This window comes from Pezoporus flaviventris, unplaced genomic scaffold (genome assembly GCF_033815535.1).
Source record: "Pezoporus flaviventris isolate CSIRO_AGI_PZ_B2104156 unplaced genomic scaffold, CSIRO_AGI_Pfla_v1 ptg000082l, whole genome shotgun sequence".
In the NCBI taxonomy this organism is placed as follows: Eukaryota; Metazoa; Chordata; class Aves; order Psittaciformes; family Psittacidae; genus Pezoporus; species Pezoporus flaviventris.
Genome location: NW_026892630.1, coordinates 2,554,590 through 2,577,629, shown reverse-complemented (window position 1 = coordinate 2,577,629; position 23,040 = coordinate 2,554,590). Strand labels below are relative to the sequence as shown.

Below are 23,040 nucleotides of genomic sequence, written 5' to 3'. Positions count from 1 at the left end.
ATAAATGTCACAGTCTGAATGAGAGAACTATCAGTAAAATTATGATGGGGTACTGTCAACTGTCTGGACTGAGCCCTTTTTGCTGAAAAGCCACTGTTACCAACAACAGCAAAAACCAGGAGAATCTTAACAGCATGTAAGAAAGCATGGTGGAGACAGCTGAGAAGGACTTGAATGCAGTCTGTGCCAAGATCAGGCAGAGATTACTGTGATCTTTCCCAACCACATTTTCAGTCCTCATCTCTCTACAACTGTTAAATATGAAGAAATAAAGATGAATGAAAGCAGAAAAAAAGGCAGGCATTTCAGAGAATGTAGGGAACAACAAAGGAGTGCAAGTGAAATAGTATCTCAGAAAAAAAGACACATCAATAAAAGTAATTACATTTTCTCCTTTATTTTTCTGTACTTATCTTATATGGTCTTCTGCTTTTCTATGTTTTGCTGAAAACAAAGGTATGACTGCCCTAATCATTCACCTTTCTATTACTGATTCTTCTCAATTTTGTAATTAAAATAAGAAAATGCATCCAGCATAACTAAAATTAGAGGTACAAAATGGGTTTGCCGTTTGCCATGTTGTATTCAGAAGCCTGGCATACCACAAACATAAAGAAAGAAAGGAAAAATAGTTATCTGTTGCCCTAATTTAAGGTGTGTAATTAGCAAAGCAGGAATGCAAACACTTTCTCTGTTCAACTCACTGTGGGTGTATATATATATGACATATTTAATAAGAAGCTGAGCATCCAGCCACTAAGATGCTCCTATAAGCTGTACCACAATCCTCTTAAGGATTTAGGGAAATCAGAAGCTCAGCTTTGCCATTTGTGGCTTAATAAATATTTTCTTCGGAGGCTTTGTGCCTTGTTTTAGCAACCAAGAAAATAGTCATCCAGTAATTTCTGAGACACGGCATTACCACAGAGCTCCTTTTGTCTTTCCTCAACAACACATTTCTCAAGTGGACAACCTGCAGTAGCTGTACTGTATGAAGCCGCTGAAATACACCTTCCCAGCTTCATCGTGTGACCCAGCAAGGCTGTGTTAGACCAAGGGTTTCTGTGCACTCTGAATCCCTACCTTTGGGAGAAAACTGTCAAAAATGTCCATAAAAGCAATATTGCCAGGTCCCTTTCAGTCCCCGATGGACTTACAAATTGGCATGGTCCCACAGCAAAGCAGAGGATCCCTGGGGAGCAATTCCCACCTCTGACGCAGACCTCTCACATCCTCAGCTCTGAGGAATGTGATATATCAGAAAAGATCATGTGAAAATGTTGGTATATGACTCAAAGGATCCAAAATAATCCCTTCCATTTTTGCTCAGAGTCAATAGGCACACTATTTTTACCAGTGCTGTTTAAGCAGCATCAGCAGATGTAAAGCTTTTCTGCAGTTTTGTAGTTTCTTCACCAGATGCAGTGGTGGAGCTTCATTCTGTACTATCTCCACTGAGGACTTCAAGTTCTGCTTGCTTTAACAGCGCTATCCATACCTTCAGGCTCTGAAGCTTCAGAACTATCCAAACCTGGTTTAGAATGAAGGAAATCAGAAGAAGCTGGTCAGCTTCTAAGAGAAAGACAAAGAAATAAAGATGGATAGCATATCCCTCTAGAACTTCTGATTAAGACAAAGAGGGCTTGTGTAGACCAAGGGATGTTAGCATAAGAGGTGCTGGTATTTAACTGGGTTTAAGAAAGCTTCCTAGGGAATTCAAGAAAAAGTCAATAATTTCCAAAGCTTTTACAAGAAACTGGAAAAAGAGGGAGAGGAGTTTGGAAATAAATATATAATAGCATATGGAAAAAATATATTATTATATTGGCCCAGTGTTAAAAGAAAAAGGCTTAGAGCCAGAAAGCCTAATTTCCAGTGCTGACTTTGCCACTGGCTTGGTGTATGATGTACTTGGTGTATGACGGTGGTGAAGTTGCCATTTCTCTCTGAGCCACAGATTCCCTTCACACGTGTGTATCAGATGTAATCGAGTTGAAAGCTCCCTCTTCTTACTTATGTTTCAGGCTTTGAGGGGGTTTCAATTTCTGCTGCAGCCTGAAGCTGTTAAGTTATAAAAATAAAGGCAAAACAGAATGGAAACTATAAAATACTGTTGGCTGGTTTGTTTTGATTCTTTAATGGCTTCAAAAGTGATAGTACTCATAATTGCTCTGCTTTCAGAGGCAGATCCCGGGCCTGTGCACATGGTAATTTTTGCATGTATTTTCATCAGAGCCCTGTGCACAACGAGGCTACATTTTAGCTGGGAAACACATTGTGGTGGGAGTTTTGATGTACTGCACTTAGCACATGCAAATCTTAACAAGCACATCTGCAACTGCTTCAAGAAATGTTCTGTGAATAGAACTACACAGGAATAAAATGCTGCCCATAGGATATTTCAGAAGTCTTTCTTTTCTGAAGAGCCATGTCCTGGATTCCTTTGTACTACCACACATCAAAGGGGTGTTGAGAGGGGGGGGACGACACAGCAAATGAAAATCCTTTGAATAATTTGTTCTAGGAGAGGATCTGCCCTTGTCAAATGAACACACCTCAGCCTATAATTGTCAATTTTAAGGAATGACTGAGAGATGCCATTTATTTAAATTGAAACAAGTACTTTGGAAAGCAGGCCACAAGCAGGGGCAGATTTGCAAATCAGCTGCCAAACCAATGCATGCAAAAGACAAGAGCATTTCCACTTCGCATATCCAAATGGACAATTCTGACAGTTTCTATGTGCAGTTTATGTGAACTGCACATGTAATCATGGTAATTGCATGCAGAAATTGGATGCAAACTGCACAGCTAATTTGTTGGTTTTTTTTTAAAGGGAGTAATCTTACAACACTGTATACAAAGGAGTCAAACAATAATTACAACGTGCTCTTCAAACCCTCTTAGAACAAACTCAGTGTTTCCATGCAGTTGTGTAAAACATTTTCCAGCTGTCAATGTGCCTGCACACTGATGCAAAGATACTTCTTTTTTCTAATAACCAGGAGAGATTGATGAATTTCAGTTGCTTGACAGAATGCTTGTATAGTATTTCTTAACGAAGGGTATCAACAGCAGCTTATATTGCTGGTCTAAGGAGTGCAGATCTGTAACAGAGCTCTTACCAGATCCATAAATGCATTAGAGAATGTGGTGAGGAGTCAATGGAGTTAGGGCAGTTTGCTCAGAAGGCCTCAGCTGAGACTGGGCATTTTGCCTGGGATGGCAAACTGAGGATTAAGGGCTTTATGGGACATGTGAACTCCACTCAAATGCAAACATAAGCATGATTAAAATTTAGCAAACTATGATGTACGAGCCCTTGGGCAAAATCCAGTAGATACAGCTGTATTTATAGGTTGATACAAAGAAGAACTGTTAGACCCAACAGCAATTCAGCAACATGGGGTACACAGAGGAGTTTGAGATCTCTCACAGCTCTACAGTGCTATGAGTCTCAATCTCATGCAGCATATCTTTCTCTTTACAGCTCCCTTTGGCAGCTTTGACCATACAGTTACTATTTGGGACTATTTTTCCTATAGATCAATACATTAGCAACTATAATTAGGCTCACAGGAGAAAACAGCATTGTTCTTTCAAAAAACAGGTGTCTACACTGCTAGTTAGGACATTTTTAGATGTTGGCTGAGGGCTGCACTTAAATGGTCTGTGCTGATAGTGAGAACAAAAGAAATTTGGAAACAATAAGAAAGATTAATGGAGAGGAAGGCAGTACTTTCTAGAATGGCTGTAGGGTATCGCATACAATGAAACACTTCACCAGTAGAAGAGAAAGAAGTGGAAATGAGGTGTTAGTATCACTCAGGAAAATCAGAACTTCTGCTGCCAGTTTTCTGCAGCAAGAAGAAATCTGTAACTTCATTCTCAGGGTGGCAGGGACCAGTAACTGGTTATGAAACCTCCCCCTTACCTTCTCCAAGTGAATCAACTTTATTGCTAGAGGGAAAGGCAAGAAACACACATGGGAATAATCATGGATTGTACCTTTATGACAGCAGATTATGAGCTACCTCTGCCCTAAAGAAAACCACCTGTAGGACAGCCACCTGATTCTGAATCAATGATGGGAACAGCAACCTCAGTGCTGCTTGTACAAAGAAGCAAAGATCTCTTACTTTCACCCTTCAGCTACAGTTGTACATCACCTTGCTGCTATAGTAGTGTAGAGCTAAGCTGTTTTCAGGGACCATGTGGCTTCTCACCTGAATGAGGAAAAGGGGTTTTTGATTGGCCAGAAAGGATAGTGCACTGGAGCACTCTGAGATCCCTGATCTCTGCTTCATCTCCCCACAGCATCCCTCAATAAATTCAACACTTTAACTGTCAATTGTCCTGTGAGGCTAGAGTTTTTTAGGATGTTATATATGAAGAAGTAATTCATGCATCTCAAACAAACAATTAAGTTCCTGCATTAAATGCTGAACCATTCTCTTGATTCCTTTTTACAAATTTCTTCCTACATCTGAGCTTTTCATGACTGACAGTGAGTATTAGGGAGGCTTTTGCTCTGCCCTGAGAGTAAATGACTGCATGACAACTAGGAAGAGCCAGGTTTCTCTAATCTAAGTAGCAGTGTGTCACATCAGCCTTCCACGTGCTCTCCAACAAGCAATGTTGATGCTTCTCTTCTGACTTTCACTGAGGAACATCAGGAAAAGGACCATTATTCTGACTTGGATACTAAGAGTTTTCAGCATCAAAGCGTACTGCAGGGCCTGACCAGAACTGCAGGTAAAAAACAGAGTAAAAGAGTCATCCTGGAAGTATCTCTGCCTCCTGCTGAGTCTCAGACAGGAGTAGATATTCACCTGTGTTGGAGTGGCACTGGAATGCAGCTTTTTCCAGGAGATAGAGGGCAGCGAAGCGCTGGATTACATGGCTGTCATCACTGCTTAGTGGCTTTTGTTCTTTTCACATCGCAAGGCAGCAGTGAGTGGGGTGCCACGGTGCTGTGCCGGGATATTCTGAGGAGAAGCTCATTGTTCATGTACTGCAAAAAGGCACTAAAAATGAGGGGGGGGGGGGGGGGGGGGGAAGTAGAGCCGCTTTCCTCTTGGAGCTCCAGGAGGCAGGTGCATTGCTGCTGACCATGGCAAACAAATATTCTGCACTTTATCAAAGTAATAATATTTAGGAATAGATTCAAATGACCTTAACTGTACTGCCTGCAGTTCTCTTGGAGCTGGTGCTGTGTTCATGGAGTAAGACACATTTCTACACTAGTAAAAGTATAAAAAAGTATCAGTAGCATTAAAGGTTCAGAATATTGCATTCCTGTTTACAGAGTAGCACGTGCCAGTAGAAGCTTTAATTCTTGTAATGAGGTTCCTCAGAGATCAAGGAAAATCCAGGCAAAAATGGGATCAACAAAATCTACCCTTAATATAGTACAAACATATATGTGATATTTGACTGTGTGACATCAACTAACTATGGATTATCTTGGTTGTACTCCCCAGTTTTGGTAGGTGAGAGTCTCAGACTAAAGGCTTCACACTAAGACAAAGGCTGTATAACTTTTCTAGTGTGCAGCATTCTGCAAGCTGCAAATATTCTGTATATTCTAAAGCAGAGTATAGTGCAGGCTCATAAACATAGAAATATTTTTTCTAAAGAGGAAGCAACAGTAATTATGAAAGTATAGCAAGTAATAAAACTATATGAAACAGTCAAAACCAAAATGAAAGAAAGATTGAGAGTAAGATGAAGTAAGGTTTATGCCTTTACCAAACATAGTAGCTATGGCAACTCATGCCACTTCCACCTGAATCTTGTACCAAAAAAGCTTCCTGTGTCAGTGCATTTCAGTGCTTAGGTGAAGTCTGGGGCTTTTTGTGCATATTTAAAAGCAGCTATAGGCAGTGAGAGGTTGATCTAATCATAAGAAGTGGTCTGTGAAGCACTAACTGTGGTGATGGTGCTTCAACCCAGCAAGAAAGCACTCCTTTATGGGGAAGTCTATGTTCCGCAAAGTGGAACAATGCAGCAGATGAGCTGCATTCGTATCTGCACCAGGGCTCCCAGACCATCAGCTCAGTTCTCCCAGGTTCTGGATAGCCCTCAAGTCACTGCTGCAGTCAAGAACGACTCTCAGCTAGGCTGAGCCCTCATCTTCCCAGAAAGAAAATCCATGTTGCTCTAATGCACGTAATTATAACTGTACCTTAGGTACAAGCACTTCCTCGTGCAGCATTTATAGGGTCTCACTTGCTTTTTTGTCATTCTATTCATTTGTGCGTTGTTTTTTAAATATTTTAAATTAACTTCAAAGGCCAACTTATTTATAAGGGGAACAGTCAACAGAGAGTCTCTCCTTCTCCAGTATCAGTGTGAGCCAGGCGGCCACACTTTAACCATTTCCCTTTAATCACTTAAAAAGAGCAACTGCAAGTAAAAATATATTGGGATAGACGTGTCAGCTGGTGCAAAGAGCCCTAACTCTACCGACTTTAGGGAGGAAGGAAAATTCATAGCAGGGGAGCTGCTCGCCCCACTCTATGTCGCAACCTCTAGTCATTTCATTGAGTCTTGCAACAGCTAATGTTTTTCAGTTTAGCTTCAATCAAGAGACTGCACAAGAACATAAGCTTGTGTGATTTTTGTGTTGGTTTTTGCTTAGGTTCAAGTTTCTAGTCTGTATGGCTGTTACAAAAAAAAAACATTAGATGAATGCTCTTTTGTAATTAAACAAACTCCATAATCATTATTCTTTTGCATTCCAGTGCATGTTTTTTATTTGTGAGTGGTAAACAAATAGTAAAATCAAATAGGAATCTTCAAAACATGTTCCTAACTCTCTCTGAAACATTTACAAAACACAAATGAAGACTTCTGAAGACGGCAAAGGTGAAAATCTGGGTCGATTTCACTAGTCAGCAGAGCTGGAAAGGAAGGAAGGATGTAGCAGTAAGACCTGTCCTTCTTTTAAGAACAGAAAAGACTTTTTCATTCCATGCTTCACAAACACTGTGTTACCTTCTTGTCCAGTTACTTGTGCTATACAGATGGGATATGGGTAAGCAGGTGTTTTGCTTAGTCTCTGCAGCTTCTTAAATACAAGCAATACTAAAATACAAACAAAGTAAGAACAAGAAGGGCAGCATTTGAAAACTGATCAGCTGAAATGCATAGGACTAGCATGAATACGTGTAGGGATTGCTCTACCCTGTTGGGATTGCTCTACCCTGTTGGGATTGCTCTGTCCTGCAAGGACAGTGCTTATAGTAAGAGTAGGAGTTCCCTTGGCAGTGATCACCTTTTTATCCTTTTTCTTTGTATTTACCCCCTCACTGATTCTGCAGAAACCTGTGGAGTTCTCTTCAAGGACCAGGGATCAAAGTGTTAAATACAATTCAAATAGAATATGTTAATAAAGATAAAATTCACTATTAGGAGCACACTCAAAACACATCAGCATAGCACATAACAGCTTGAAAGATAAACTTGCCCCTTCCCCTTCCTGTATTTTTTTCACTCAAAACACTAAGCTAAAATGGTAGAAAACAAGGCTCCTTTTTCCTCTTCAAATACACAGCAAGTCATAAAAAAGTAATGTGCAATCAGGCCCTTCATGTTTTTAAGGTAGTAGCAGGAACTGATACTGCCCAGAGCAGCAATGAGTTCCACAAGTGGTAAGAGAAACTGAAACAAGGGATGCATGGAAAATCCATTAGCAGAAACCTACATGGAAACAAAACATTTTGGTTTTTGACAGATCTCAAGAGGTCCAAGAAGAGCATGCTAATGTTTATGATAGAAGTCAGTCAGTCTCCAAGCTTCTGTTATTTTGTTTTGGTAAAAGAATATGAGATGTTAGAATAATTACTGGTATTTTTACTGACTAACTCTTCTTAGCAGCTTCTCTCAAGTGTAGCTGGTTTTAATTTGTGGAATGAGGGTGGGCAGAGCTTAACATTTATAAAGCTCTACTTGAGAGCATTTCCCTCACAGAGAACAATAACACGACATTTATTTCTTAGAAGTTTTTAAATTGGATGTTTTGATTTCAGTTGGCAAATTTCTGGAGCAGGTTTTTTTTTTTGTTTTTTTTCTTTTTTTTTTTTTTAAAGTCCTCTGCTTTTCTAGTGTGACTAAATCCAAAATGTTTGTACCATTAAGATGACAGATGACACGGCCCAAAGGCAAACACATAGGATCATCTGTCAGGAGCTTGGCCCTGCTGTGGTTTACTGTGTGCTTTGCCAGCAAGTCTTAGCACCTTTGTGTGCTTCTGCTTCCTTACCTGTAAAATTGAGATAATGACACAAACACACTTTGTTAAAAGCTTTGGCATCCTTTCTTTATAAAAAGTGCTATACAGCACTAAAATACAAATGTAAATGCTTAGATAACCCTATCTCACTACATAAAAAGGAGAGTTGACAGGGCAAGAAACAGCAACCTTTCTCTCAAGGGATCTGGGGTTGGTTTTGGTTTCTAGTCTCTATTAATTTCTTTTTACCTTCCAGAATTGTCTGAAACATCTGCTGAATTGGCACAATGTGAACAGAGAGATTGCACCTCATCCTAATTTTGTCCTGATGCAAAACTGTCAATGTCTGGTGTTTTCAAAGGCAACAATTTTTTCTGAGTGCAATGCCAGGAATAATCTCCTGCTCTTAGACTCAATCTCTAAGCCCACAGGGTTATGTATTTATTTACTTATTTATTTTGATGTCTCCAAAATAGCAATGCATGTTGCTCTACCAGGCTGCATGCTGTAAAACAGTGGAAACAAATAAACTGCAATTGTTAATGTTAATTGGTCTTACTTTACCATGTCATTTCCAATTTTTTTCAAGATGGAGATTAAAGAGGGTGGGAGAAAAAGCTATGATTTTGTCATAAGCAATCCAGTTAGCAGAGTAAACTGAAGGGATTTGATTGTTCAAGCCGTGCACAACCAACGAACCGCAGAAATTCACATTAATCTGTCTGTCCACACCCCTTTGGCCTTGTCTGCATAGACCTGTGTTCCTGTATACAGGAATCGTGTAAGCCTCTGAGTGTGCACACCCCTGTGAAGAAGGGTCATACCATCCTGCATGTTTTGCACCATTCATCTTTGCGCGGACCTTTGGAAGTGTAAATGCTGAAATGCTGATAAGCTTGTAACTCCATGAAGTCTCGAATGGCCTGTTCAGGCAAATGGCAAAGGTGATTTTGACTTTTCACTTGTGGTTGACATGGGGTTTGTTCTGTGGAAAACTTTAAAGTGAAATCCCAGGAAGCACAGCATCTTGCAGACTTGAGAAGCTCATACAATCTAATAAACAGTTCAACTCAGCCACCCTTCAGTACAAAGGCAAAACTGCATCCCCACAGCGCTGAGCAGAGTATGCTCCCCAAACTGAATTTAAAAGACTCCAAGAAGAATGTTCCACCCTAAATTATCTAATTCATTCAGGATGCTTTCATTAAAATCCTGCTTCAATTTTCCAGTTGATAGTTTTAGTCCTATTATTCTTTGCAATCCCGTAATAAACTGCCCTATTGTCTTTTTCTAACACCATGGTGTTAATGCCCTTCACACTCCTATGCACAGTCACTGCCCACTCCTATCCTTGCTCTCAGTATCAGGAGCTCTCAGAGAGACTGAGCCACTGTCACTTGGGTGCACATAAACACATCCACATATGTACAGGTAAACTTGCTGATTTTCTTTGAATTTCCACCCAGTCTGCTCTCGAGGTGCACAAAATGGAGCAGGCTGTCCTGAGAGAGGTTATTTTTCTGGTCAAAAATTCCTGCCTCTATTCCTCATTCCGTCTGGGACTTTATTGTTGCCACACCATCACACCAAAACTTTGTATTTCATTTTCTTTTATCTATAAACTTGGATCCCTATCAGCAAAATGTTCTAGGTGTCTCCCACAGAATGAGGTTTCCTTATGTATTAGCTTCTCGTTTTCCATACTGCATGGCATTGTGTTGTTTTTTGTTCATATGCCCACCCTCTGTAGGTCTATTTGGACATATCTGGGGAGCTTTACTGTCCACACAATCTCCCAAGTGACTGTCATCTAAAGCTTTTATTAGCACAGCCTTCCTGCAGATTATTACCAGGAGCTAAAAATCAACATAAATCCCATCTTGGTGCCAACCTCTGCTAAACACCTTCCCAAAACACAATACATTGCTATTAATAATTATCCTTCAGCCAGTTCTCAGTCCTTATGACACAATGTTCATACTCAAATCAATGTGCAAACTCGTTTTGCAAGCAAGACTGTTATGAGAAACCACATCAAATGCATTACTAAAATCAACAGTAGATCCAGCAAATTGCCTTTTAACCACTAATTTTGTAATTCTGTTTTCTAAAAGAAGTTTGAAAAATCTATTTTCAATTTTTTGCTACTAAGGCTCATTTTTTCCTCCTCCTGTAAAAAAATTTCCACAGTGGTCCTCTTTTTCCATTCCTGCATTCCTGTTCTCAAGCTGAGATATTCCCAACACCTTTATTTAATTAGCTAGGAAGACAGGATTTGTCTTGGTTTACCCTGCATTGCAAAAGCCCATGATAAATTCAATGTTTGTTGCATCTGTGAAGCAGATGTGGGCCCTGAACTCTGAGATTTTTTTGTTCCCTCTGTGTAACATGAGTCAGAATTTTTAGGGAAATGCATATGCCAACAGTTACCAGAGTGTGATACCTGGAATGCCTCAATGTTTGTCTTTTGAGGGAGCAGGATTTAGCTGTAATATCTCAGATAGTGACATTTGCTCTTGCTGATGCAAGTCATGCCAAAGAGCTGTTTCGGGCTTGGAACCTGACCTTGGAACCTGGAGCCTCAGCTTCCCTAGAACTATGTAAGACTTCTGGCACAGATGAGATTAAAGTCAAACACCACAAGGGTACCCTGAGTTGTCCAGGTAGTTGGCATCTCAGTTGTACTGAAAGAAGACTGAATTATTCACTGCTTGAACTCTTTTGGCCCCAGATGCAGAGCAAGAGGCTACAAAACCACCAAATACCAATGTGGTGGCAGAAGAGACATCACTCAAGACCAAACATTTTGTTCTATTTGATTGAAAAAGAAACCTTGTCATTACAGGAGAGGAGGAAAACAGGTAGAAAGTATGATAAGTCTGGAACTGAGTAAAAGAAAAGAGGTTACATACACTATTAGAGAAGATTCGAGCCTTCAAACCCACTAGTAAAATTCACTGCACCTTTGAAATATACAGAATTCTGCCATTGAAATCAAGTACAGCAAAATGGAAAAAGGATATGCACAGACAGCACAATCATATGGCCAACATATGGAAATCAAATGGAAGAGCTACTGGTTTTTAAGCTCCACAAGAATGACGAATTGAAGATGAGCAAGAGACCTCTTTCCCTCCCTGCTGATAGCCCTAAATACCCCACCACCTCCCAGCACTCACAGCACAAGTAGCACTTGCACTGTTTTTCAGACATTTACCACTTTTAATTCCTAAGAAGCCTCAGACTGTCCCATAAGTACTCTAACTGCTTTCCTGAGCAAAAACACGCAAAGAAACAGAAGATCAAAGTCAACAGAAGACTTGGGATGCAGTTTCCTGAAAAAAAAAACCTGCAAAAAACCCACCACCAGTACTGGGCTGATTCTTACAGGCAGATGAAGAGAGTAGCATGTAAGCATCACTGTGCACACACATATCCAGTGTGTTTAGTTAACCACACACTTATAAAAGCCTGTTGAAATCACAACATATCATAAGCCTAGGCAAAACGTTTTAATTAAAGGAAACACATTTTCTTCATTAATGCATTGTATGAGTACCAAGGAACATGACATACTCCTGTGGCATGAGGGTTTTTTTTGTTCTCTGTGTGTGAACATCTGTACATTTCCCCAGAAGCCGAATTCAACACATGTGATGCAGGAACAGAAACGTCTTTTCAGTGGAAGTCTAAAGCAAACAGACGTGTCAAGCATCTGCCAACAAGTTACAAGGAAGTTACTTCTGCTCCAGGACATAATAACTTATGCACTTCTCCTTAGAAGAATGCTTGTCTTTTGTGGAAAAGATACACCATACTATGAGATGTATTTCCAGCTGTATGAAAAATACCCACTGGATAAGAGGATCATAGGGTTGGAAGAGACCTTTGGAGACAGCCTAGTCTGATCCATCTGTTCAAGAAGGGTCAGTTACAGCAGGTTGCTCTGGAGCATGTCCAGAGGCATTCTGAGTACTTCCAGTGATGGAGACCCCACACACACACTGTGTAATGTGCTCTGGTGTTTGACCACCTTCACATTGGGGAAAAAAAAAAAACAACAAAACTTATATTTAAGCAGAATTTCCTATATTTCAACGTGTGCAGCTCTGAGAAGAGTCAGGCTCTGTCTCCTTTTCTCTACACCATCAGATCTTAGAATCACAGAATCATAGAATCAACCAGGTTGGAAAAGATACTTAAAACCATCAAGTCCAACCATTACCCCAGGCCTGACAAGACCATCACTAAATCATGTCACTGAGGGCCTCACCTACATGGTTTCTGAACACTTAAAGGGATGGTGACTCCATCATTTCCCTAGGCAGCCTGTTTCAATGCCTGACCACACTCTCTGTGAAGAAATTGTTCCTAATATCCAAACTAAACCTCCCCTGGCGCAGCTTGAGGCTATTACCTCTTGTCCTATCACTTGTAAACTGGGAGAAGAAATGGACACCCACCACTCTCCATCATCCTGTCAGGCATCTGTAGAGAGCGATAAGGTCCCCATTGACCCTTCTTTTCTCCAGACTACCCCCCCCCCCCAGTCCCTCAGCCATTCCCCATCACACTTGTGCTCCAGACCCTTTGCCAGCTTCACTGCCCTTCTCTGGACCTGCTCCAGCACCTCAATGTCTCCCTTATAGTGAGGGGCCCAGAGCTGAATACAGGATTCATCAGTGCCCAGTACAGGGGGACAATCACTGCCCTGGCCCTGCGGGCCACACTGGTACTGATATAGGACATGATGCCGTTGGCCTTCTTGCCTGCCTGGGCACAAGCTGCTCATGTTCAGCTCCGTCAGTCAGCAACCCCAGACCTTTTCAACCAAGCAGCTTTCCAGCCACTCTTCACCAAGCTTGGAGCATTGCATGGGGTTGTTGTGACCCAAATGAAGGACCCTCACTTTGCCTTGTTGAGCCTCATACATTGACCATAGCCCATCGATCCAGCCTATCCAGATCCCTCTGCAGAGCCTCCCTATGCTTCAGCTGATCAACCCTCCCAGCCAGCTTGGTGTTGTCTGCAAATTTACTGAGGGTGCACTCAATCCCCTCATCCAGATCATCAACGAAGATGTTAACACTGGCACTGACACCGAGCCCTGAAGGACACCACCAGTGGCCAGTCACCAATGAGATGTGATACCATTTATTATCACTAATTGATACAAACCACCACCACACCTTGATACAAACTGGCTAGATATCCCTTGAGCCTTCTCCTCTCCAGGCTTTGTCTCCAGGCTGTCTGTCTCAGCTGTCTTTGCTTTGCCTCTACCCATATATCAGATCCACCTGTCCCTTAATCATCTCTGTAGCCCTTCACTGCACACACTCCAGTACATCCGATCCTTTCCTGCACTGTGAGCTCAGGTCTGGACACAGACCCCAGATGTGTCTCACCAGTGCTGAACAGAGGGTAAGAATCACTTCTCTTAACCTGGTGGCAACGCTCCTTCTAATGCAGCCCAGGATGCTGTTGGCTGCCTTTGCAGCAGATGCATGGAGCTGACCCAGCTTTTAGCTTGTCATTCACCAGGAGTCTTACCCAGGTCTTTCTGTGAGACCTCTGGCTTCTGGTAGCTCTGGTACACATGGACACTGTTTTTAAATCTGCATATCTAAGCCCATGCACATGAATCCATATCAGGCATGAAAAGAAAAGGAGGTTGCTATTCCAAGGCACTGCATACCTACAGCTCCCAATGGATAAGAGTGAAGTGTTATGATTAAAGCCCTGTTTCATGTTTCCAGGTTGCCTGCAGCAGAGCCTTCATCATCAAATTGTGTATAAACGAAGTCTCTGTACAATGCTACATTTCAACTAAGCTCTAACAAGAATCACTCAAGAGAAAAGTGGATTTCATTCCAGTTTATCCCTTTGTTTCCAACTGTGGTAAGTTACAAACCTATTGTAAAATAGATACCACACAACATAGGGGCATGCAGCTCTAAGATAACTCATCCTAAAACAGTGATCTATATGGAAGGCTAGATAATGCTGCATTATACATGAAAATATCAGCTGCTTTATGAACAGACCCCCACTGCCATGTGCTGGGAGGTATGAATTAGACATGATGAAGATAATAAAGCAAAAACACAGTGTTTAGGCTATCTTTTTACAAAGCACTTGTCTGGTTCTGCACTTAAAATAGGAACCTGCATCCATTCCCTTATTACCCAAGACAGACCTTCATCATTCTTGAACCCTCTTGTTAAGGTGAATAGCAAAAAAGGGAAAAATTAGATATTATTGCTAAAGCCCCATGCCTGGCCCCTGGGGTGCCTGGTTGTACAAGATAGTTGCAGAATGAAAATGCAGAAATGAGCACTACAGAAATGCTTATGGATGAGGAAATAGTATCATGAACTGTTATGTCAAGTGAGACCCTATTTATAAACAGACAAAGAGCTTCTTGGTGTGTAAGTGATGGGAGGCAAGACATTGTTCACTGTAAAAATGAGTGCAAAATATGACAAAAAGGAACTGTAGGGCTCTCAGGAAGAATAATACATGTGCCATTATCATTTGGACACCAAGGACAGTAGCATATTCATCAGTATTGAGTTGCAGAGAACCTGCGCCTATCCTTTGTGAATCCTGTGGGAGGTTATGTACGTGTTATGTTTTTGGGGTAGGTCTGTGGAAGATCCTGGAGTTCCTCATCAATGCCAGGGATTGTGTACAGTAAGGCAGGTTTGGGAGAAAGGCACAGGTGTCGTGGTTTGAATGTGCTAGCTCTTTCTCTCTGCGTGGATGAGACGTTTCAGATGTCCACATTGCCTTGAAAGCCATGGTTGGAAAGGTACAAAAAGGGGGGAGACAGAATGGTCACTATTTCAGAGAGCAACAATAGCTCAGCAGGTTACAGGGGCAACTATTTGCACTACAGACAAAACAAAGCAGGGACCCTGCCTGTAAGATGCCTGCTATTTTTCTAGTGGTTTCTAACACTGCCTTTTTTATCCCCTAGGTAAATGCAGCAGTGTGTCATACCAGCCATTTATTCAATTTCTTTTCACTTCCTTCCTCCTTCCTCCCTCCAGATCAAGCAGTCACAGCTGGACAAGCATTCAAGCAAAGATGCCTGTCTAGGCCAGGTTGGACAGGGCTTTGAGCAATCCAGTCTAATGGAAGGTGTCTACACTCATGGCAACGGATTGGAACTAGATGATCTTCCAATCCAAGCCATTCTATAACTCTATAATCTAAGAGTTAGATCCCAGGGTAAAAACCCAGACTGACTGCCAGCTTTCAAGATGCAACAGAAAGCTTAGGACTTGACAGTCAGTGTCCAGGCTGAGTTTAGACTCTGGAGGCTTAAAAATCATCATCAGCTGAAAGTAGCATGGTGAGTTGACTAGATGCTGCCACAGCATTCACTCACAAAATTGGGGTAATGGTGTTTTCTGTCACTAGTCATTACAGCCTACAACTACACAAATCTCCTAGTGCTATAAGAAAAGCTATACCCAGTTCTGTTCCATCAATACCATGTTCAAGACAAATGTTACAGTGCCTATGCCTTTCACAGTGCCAAACCGGGACCTGCTTTGGAGGCTGAAAAGCACTTTCAGATGGAGGAAATCTCCAAGAAGGAATCAAAGTCAAGTTACTCTGAAAGACTACAGTGCCTTTGCATCTTCTGTACAACACGTACAGACACATCAAGTTTAACTTTTCCAAGGACATTGATGGGACTTGGAAATCAAATCCCATTCAGAAGGTACACTCCGGACATGTATTGCAACTGTAGTGCTACACCGACCACTCCAGACAAGACGCAAACAGGGGACAGTGGGTAAGACGCTGAGTTTGCAGTGTTAAATATATTTGTCGTTCTCTGTCATTGCTTTAATAGGAGCCACTATAAAGACGTTGTTCAGAGGCACTGATTTTTTTCCTTTTGCATTTTCCTAACCTTGCCAGTCTTTGAGACAGGGATTATAGCAGTGAGTAGTTTATCTCTTCTGAAGAAGTAACAAAATGCCATGGCTTTCAGACCTCTTATCTCATAGACCCTTATCTTTTTACTTCCAATTGTACCTGGGGAAAGGATGAGGAGCCCATAAACACCCAGAAATTTAGCACATTATTAGTATTTTTTTAACCCAGGGGGCAAGGAACAAAACAGGAGAGCTGAGTGCTGTGAAGTAGCGCGCTTAACTTTGTCTCCTGATCTCTGAATCTAGCACATTAAAGGATGGTGTTGCCATTTGATACCTGCTGCTGCTAAGAGAATGCATAATGATAAAACCACCAGCTAAGCTCTTACATCATTTTACAATCAGGCATCTCAAAAACTGTTTATCTGATCAGCACCAAATTCTGTCAGAGCGTTGACATGTGCATTTCTAAATAATTTCAGTATGTCAACCTGAATAGACACACAGAATAAGAGAGTTAATTATCTTTGACAACTTTGCCAGCTAATTTCCTATTTATATGTACCAAACTAGGGGCCTCTTTTATCCTTCCTTGTCACAAAGAGTTTATCAATCAAATCAAGGCCTAAAATTGGCTGCCAAGGCGGTCTGCCATACCAAAGGGGAGTTTATCTGTTTGAAATCTTCTCGACTACCTAATGACAGCAACATTGACATGAAACATAATAGGCACTGGTTTTTGTTGTTCCCTCTCTCTCCCTGCCCCCTTGCTTTTTCTGCTCAAAGCGGACATTGCCTCTATGGGAGATGGTGAAGCTCAGACTGGTCCCTCCCCTGCCCTCCCACAGCTCCTCGCTTCCTAAACATGCCTGCTCCTGGATGCAGCTGTCAGGACCGGGTTTCAGATACACACAGTTCACCTCTGGATTTGAGCTGACAGAACCTGCCCGTGTCAACTCCATCCTTGTCTCTGCCAATTCAAGCACATTCGTTGAGGAATATGAACAATGTTAAAGACTAGCCGCTCTTGCTGACAGGCATTAGATGGCAGAGCTTTTGGTGCATGTTGTCACTACTTTTCCCTGACAGGCAGTTATGTTTTACTTTAATAGCCATATATCTCCTCTCCAGTTCCCTTTAACTGGGTGGAATTTTACAAGGATACCAAGAGGTTGTCACTTCATCAGTGCATGCTGCTGTTATCCCACATCAGGGAACTCCCCCTTACGAGCATCGTGTAAAAACGTGCTGCAACCCATGGCAAAGGTAACAGAAAACATCATGGTCCTTGCTGATACCTTGCTAGGATTTTCCTTCTCATCCTGGGTTTGGAGAGGCCAAGCAGTCAGGGCCTAATGGTCAGCTGAACCCACACAGGCATTTTCTCTGGAGGAGTTATGCTGGTGGTGGCAAGATTCATTACACACGATGTTCATAATCAATCAAGCCACCATTACTAGTTAAAAATAAATAAAGCCATAGATCTCTCTAAAAACATTGAATTGTTGCTTATACAGTCACCACTCCTGGGCCAGACCACACAGGGAAGATTATTTATTATGTGAGGAAAAAACAAAACGTGGTGTCATTTGCCTTCTTGAAGATAGGGCCATTTCTTTTCTCACCAATACACCATGTGGTGGAAGACACTCAGTGCTCTGTCTTGCATTCATGCTGAACTCTGTAGATCCAGAGAAGATAAAATGTCTGCTCCAGTGCTCTCCCTTACCTCTGGGTGTCTAGGCACTTTTATCTCAAGGTTGTTCTCCTTGAAGTGAGCCACAGAGAGATAGAATCACAATTTTTTAACACTCCATTAACTTCTGTCCTTAGAAATTGGCTTCTTTTCTAATTCCAGCCTTCTATCCCAAAAGCTATCTCCTCATTCCATTTGTTTCAGAAGATGGCGGGCACTGCGCTAGCCAATACCCGTGTCTGTAAGAAGAGCAACTGAGCTTGTATTCTTCCTGTAGTTGAAGTAGACATTCAAGATAAGCACCCTACCCCTTACCAGATGGGGTCTCACAGAAGGTACAAAGCATCTGGAATGAAATGTCTCATTGTAATGAGGTCTTGAAAGCAGATTATATGTTATATTATTACTTACTATCTGAAAGAAGACGTGAGAGGGGAAAAAATGATTGGCAGATTCTTTAATGTCACCCAAAAGCCTCAAGGGCCCAATTAAACAGGAAATATGTTTGGTTTTTGGACTACAGTTGTCCATTCCCTGGGGCTTCTGCAGCATGGGGGCTGGACATATGTTACTTGCTCATGCTCTAAGAAATTATATTTGCATGGGGAGTGATACCTGCTTGTCCAGAATTAAGATGTCAAGACCTTCTCTCATTCAAATGCCAGTGCTCTCAGACAGAATGTGCCTGGAGAGGGCCCACAACCCTGTCAAACAGCTTGGCTTATCACCTTTGCCATTCCCATGAGAGTCTGTGTGAAGATCCAGCTGTTTGGGAAACACAGTGGAATAGGAAATCAGAGAATGTGCATTCTACACACTCCTCTTTTATCACTGAAGATTATGAAGTCACTCACCAAATAACTCAGGTCATAAGAAAAAAAGATTTCACAAACTCACAAAACCGATACAAAGTCCTTTCCAGGCCTGCTGAGTCAGTGGAGAAACCTCTTCCACTTTTGAAATCAATGACAAAACTATTTGGGTATTTCTCCCCAGATATACAAGCCAAGAATGGCTTTAAGCTGTTAAAGCTGAGCTGGTTTCTTTGCAAATTGTCAACATCAACTTCAAGGTTTATGAGTCTTTCTCACCTGGGTTTCTCATCTTTTCTGTCCAGAAGCTTTGGAACTTTTCAAAGGTACCAGAAAACCTAGTAGTTTTAGCACCACTGAATAGCCAACTTGTATTCACAGAAAATACTCTGGCAGCCTAGAGGTTCCTGTGTACAATTTATTCTGGGACGCACAAATAAACCTTTCTTCTGATGCTTGTCCCAAACAGCATACACTTCAAATGGTAAAACCCAGTGACTGCTGGACTACTTTGATCTACTGAGGCTTCAGAGCAAATCCATATTGCAAGCTCCCACTGCCTGCAGAAGGCCACTTTTCTTGGGAGGAGTGGCTGCAGGTCAGACCTGTACACAGATAGGTGCATTCAGACATATTCAGTATGCTCCAGGAGACTTCTAGGGACAGATCTCAGACTAGCTCCAGCAGCAGAACAAATGGCTCATGACACAGCTAGGGGAGTAATGGTGTGGGCTAAGGTTGTCTGTACAATGGCTATTATTTTTATTTCACAGTTTCTGTAAGATGAAGGCTCAAAAATATTCTTAAATACGGAGCAAAATGACGGAGCTCAGACCCTAGAGAACAATCCTCAGTGATTAATATCCTGGTGGCAGTAGCCCTGTTAGTGCTGTGAAAGGCTCCTTATAGCTAGTGAAAGATCGCTAACATTTCACCGAATGCACATGCAAGTCACCAGACAGGAAAAACTGGAAAACAAAGTTCTCATCATTCCACTGTATTAATAAAGCCACTGCAGCAACAGTGCAAGATCTCACATACCACAGAACCAATTCTCGGCAGTGAACTTACATAAAAAGGAGGAGTTTACTTCTGGATGGTGCCTTTGCTGAGACTCCCAGCACACGCTGTTGGTGATGCAGATGCTTATCCAGTAGAAGCTGGGCAGAGATCAGCAATTCATTTCCCATTAGCCGGTATTGAACATCAGTCATTACAACCAGCACAGTCCAGATCTGAGCCAGTGACCTAAGGGTGAAAGGCTGCAGCTTCCCAAGCCGGTAATCATTACGTTTTGACACAACCAATTATTCAAAAACAGTCACTCAGAGCTCAATTAAAATTTTGGTAACTTAACCTGTTCTTTGCTTCTCCTTTGTTTCCCACACATCGTGTTCCCCAGTCTAAATAAACAGAACACTTTGTCACTGCACTATATAATTCTGTATTCAAACTGTCAGGACCTACCCTAGTCACCTCTGTCACTGTCTCTACCAATCCCAGTGCACTCGCTCAGGCCTCTGAAGAGTATTAAAGTGCTTTTCCTGACAGACACTTTGATAACATCACCAAGCACATGCATTGAGGAAAATTCCTTCTGACAGCATTCACTCAACAAGATGAAAACTAAAGAGGTATACGGGTTTGTTTTACTTACCCTGCTTTTGTGATAAATGTTATAATTAACTCTCTGTCTAATACTGGGAAGCTATTGTTAAGTTTCACGGCCTTTGAAGATTCACATTTGTAACAGCAAACCACTCAAATGAACACATTTAGCAATGACTGCATTTTTCAGTGATTTCTTAATGTTGCCAAACAGCAGCACTGAATATTTATAGAGTTTCTGTTAAAAAATTACACATATCATTGCTTGTTTTTGCTTTGATCTAGAATTTATTGTCTATGAAGTAAAAAAAGACAGACCCTGCCACACACCTCCTATCTTTTTTACACCTCCCAGTGTATGTTGGCTGCTTAAGACATCGTTTAGAGGCAGGTCATCTCAGACTCCAGTACAAACCTAATTAAATTAATGCAACTCCTGGACAACACAGAATCATTATTGCTGCAATCATTCTAACATTTATCACATCCACAGAGTCATCCATCAGAAACTAAATGCTTAGTCTCCAACACTGTTTAATGGTTCCAGTTACATTTTTTCTCCCCAGCAAGAGCAAATTATTACAGATGGACCCTACAACGATGTGTCCACCTTTTGTATTACCAGCAGAGTCTGCAATGCAGCTTAACAGTGCGTACTCCTGCCCTGGGAGCTTCCTACCAAAGCAAACACCGCTCGAGACCTTTGGGAATGGTGAAGAACATGGACTGACACCAGTTCCTTGGGACGCCACCACAGGTAAGGTGCATGGCTGAGTAAATTACTAGCTTCAGAGACAGCCTAAGCTCTCATCACTGTGTTCTGCAGTGGAAAACTGGTAGAATCATAGAATCACAGAATAGTTAGGGTTGGAAAGGACCTTAATATCATCAAGTTCCAAACCCTGGCCGTGGGCAGGGACACCTCACACTAAATCATATCACCCAAGTCCTCGTCCAACCTGGCCTTGAACACTGCCAGGGATGGAGCATTCACAATCTCCCTGGACAACCCATTCCAGTGCTTCACCACCTGAACAGGAAAGAATTTCCTTCTTATATCCAATCTAATCTAAACTTCCCCTGTTTAAGTTTTAACCCATTACCCCTTCTCCTGGCACTACAGTCCCTAATGAAGAGTCCCTCCCCAGCATCCCTATAGGCCCCTTTCAGATACTGGAAGGCTGCTATGAGGTCTCCACGCAGCCTTCTCTTCTCCAGGCTGAACAGCCCCAACTTCCTCAGCCTGTCTTCATACAGGAGGTGCTCCAGTCCCCTGATCATCCTCGTGGCCTCCTCTGGACTTGTTCCAACAGTTCCATGTCCTTTTTATGTTGAGGACACCAGAACTGCACACAATGCTCCAAGTGAGGTCTCACGAGAGCAGAGTAGAGGGGCAGGATCACCTCCTTCGGCCTGCTGGTCACGCTCCTTTTGATGCAGCCCAGGATACGGTTGCTTTCTGGGCTGTGAGCGCACACTGAAGCCGGCTCATGTTCATTTTCTCATCAACCAACACCTCCAAGTCCTTCTCCACAGGGCTGCTCTGAATCTCTTCTCTGCCCAGCCTGTAGCTGTGCTGGGATTGCTCCGACCCAGGTGTAGGACCTTGCACTTTTCATGGTTAAACTTCATGAGGCTGGCATCAGCCCACCTCACAAGCGTGTCAAGGTCCCTCTGGATGGCACAAGGGAGGAAGTGAAAAAAGCAGCTAATAAGAGGGTAGAAGTTTATGTCAAAATAGGTCTCTGTTTAGAGCTGCTTGAACGTCCATCAATTCAGAGTCCCTCAGACACTCCTACCATTTGCAATACCATGGATGTCACCTTTGCATTTGGCCCAGGGTCATGGGTTTCTCTGTTCTGTGAGAATGCAGAGGGATAACAGCAACTGCTTTTCACACTGTTACCTTTCTGAAATGCAGCTCTGAGGATAATGTCTCTGATGGAAAAAAACTAAAACAATCCCCCTTACATGCACTGCTACTGCTATATCCATTGCCTGAACTGCTGTTCCTCCTATTTCTCCTTGGAACATGGATGAAATCAGTCATTTTTGATTTCTACCTGCCAGGAAAATGATAGTGAACTAACTAAAAGGGCTTCAAGCTCCCCTACCGCCCCAAGCAGCACACACAGGTGCCAGCATTTCAGGTCAATGCTTTGCTGCACTATGCGCAGACCAGTGGGATCTTGCTCTTTAAGGCAGCCACAAAGTGCTCAGCAACCATAACATTCCTGACTCCATGCTGCAGAACTCACTGGTCAGCAGGATGTGACGAAAGGAACTCGGCAACTTCAGTTTTGTGAGTTTGAAAATAAACAAACTGCATCTGGAATTTACTCCCCACCCCTAGTTCCACCCCGTTCGTTACCATTCTGGGTCTTTGCCACAGTGAACTTCACAGTACTCTCGTCTTCATTAGCTCTGCAGGCTATCTAAGTTTTATAATAGCCACAGTGACAAAAACAAAGACACAACCAGCCTGCCTCAGGGAGACAAAGAGTCTTGCATTTTAAACAATTTGACCACACACGGCACATGTTTCCTATAGAGCTACTTCAGAATGTGAATAGAAAGGATAATTTGTCTGAACTGCCTTCACATAAACAGTTATTTAAATCATCTTTCTTCTTTTATTACAATGATTTTTTGTTTAATCTTGAGATTGATTTTACATGAAAACCTGTCACTACTCTTTTAGCAAAAAGCAATAGATGAGGGTTTGTTTTAATAATTATTGTCATTCCCTAGGCTGTCTTAAGCACAGACAATAGTATTGTTCTGATGAAATCT

The 23,040-nt window shown here is 42.0% G+C and overlaps 1 protein-coding gene and 1 long non-coding RNA gene across 3 annotated transcripts in view; one reads left to right on the top strand and one right to left on the bottom strand.

The window, feature by feature from the left end:
* DYNLRB2 (dynein light chain roadblock-type 2) overlaps window positions 1-23,040 on the top strand; it is a 199,497-nt gene that overhangs the window by 48,151 nt on the left and 128,306 nt on the right. The gene's annotated exons all lie outside the window — the stretch shown is intronic.
* LOC133280377 (uncharacterized) lies at window positions 14,116-21,049 on the bottom strand. Of its 2 annotated transcripts, none has more exons than XR_009747144.1 (3): window positions 20,107-21,049; window positions 19,711-19,799; window positions 14,116-15,028 (listed from the first exon to the last, which is right to left on the bottom strand). It is a non-coding gene; the product is annotated as an uncharacterized LOC133280377 (long non-coding RNA). The 2 variants fall into 2 exon arrangements; XR_009747145.1 differs by lacking the exon at window positions 14,116-15,028 and adding an exon at window positions 16,076-17,812.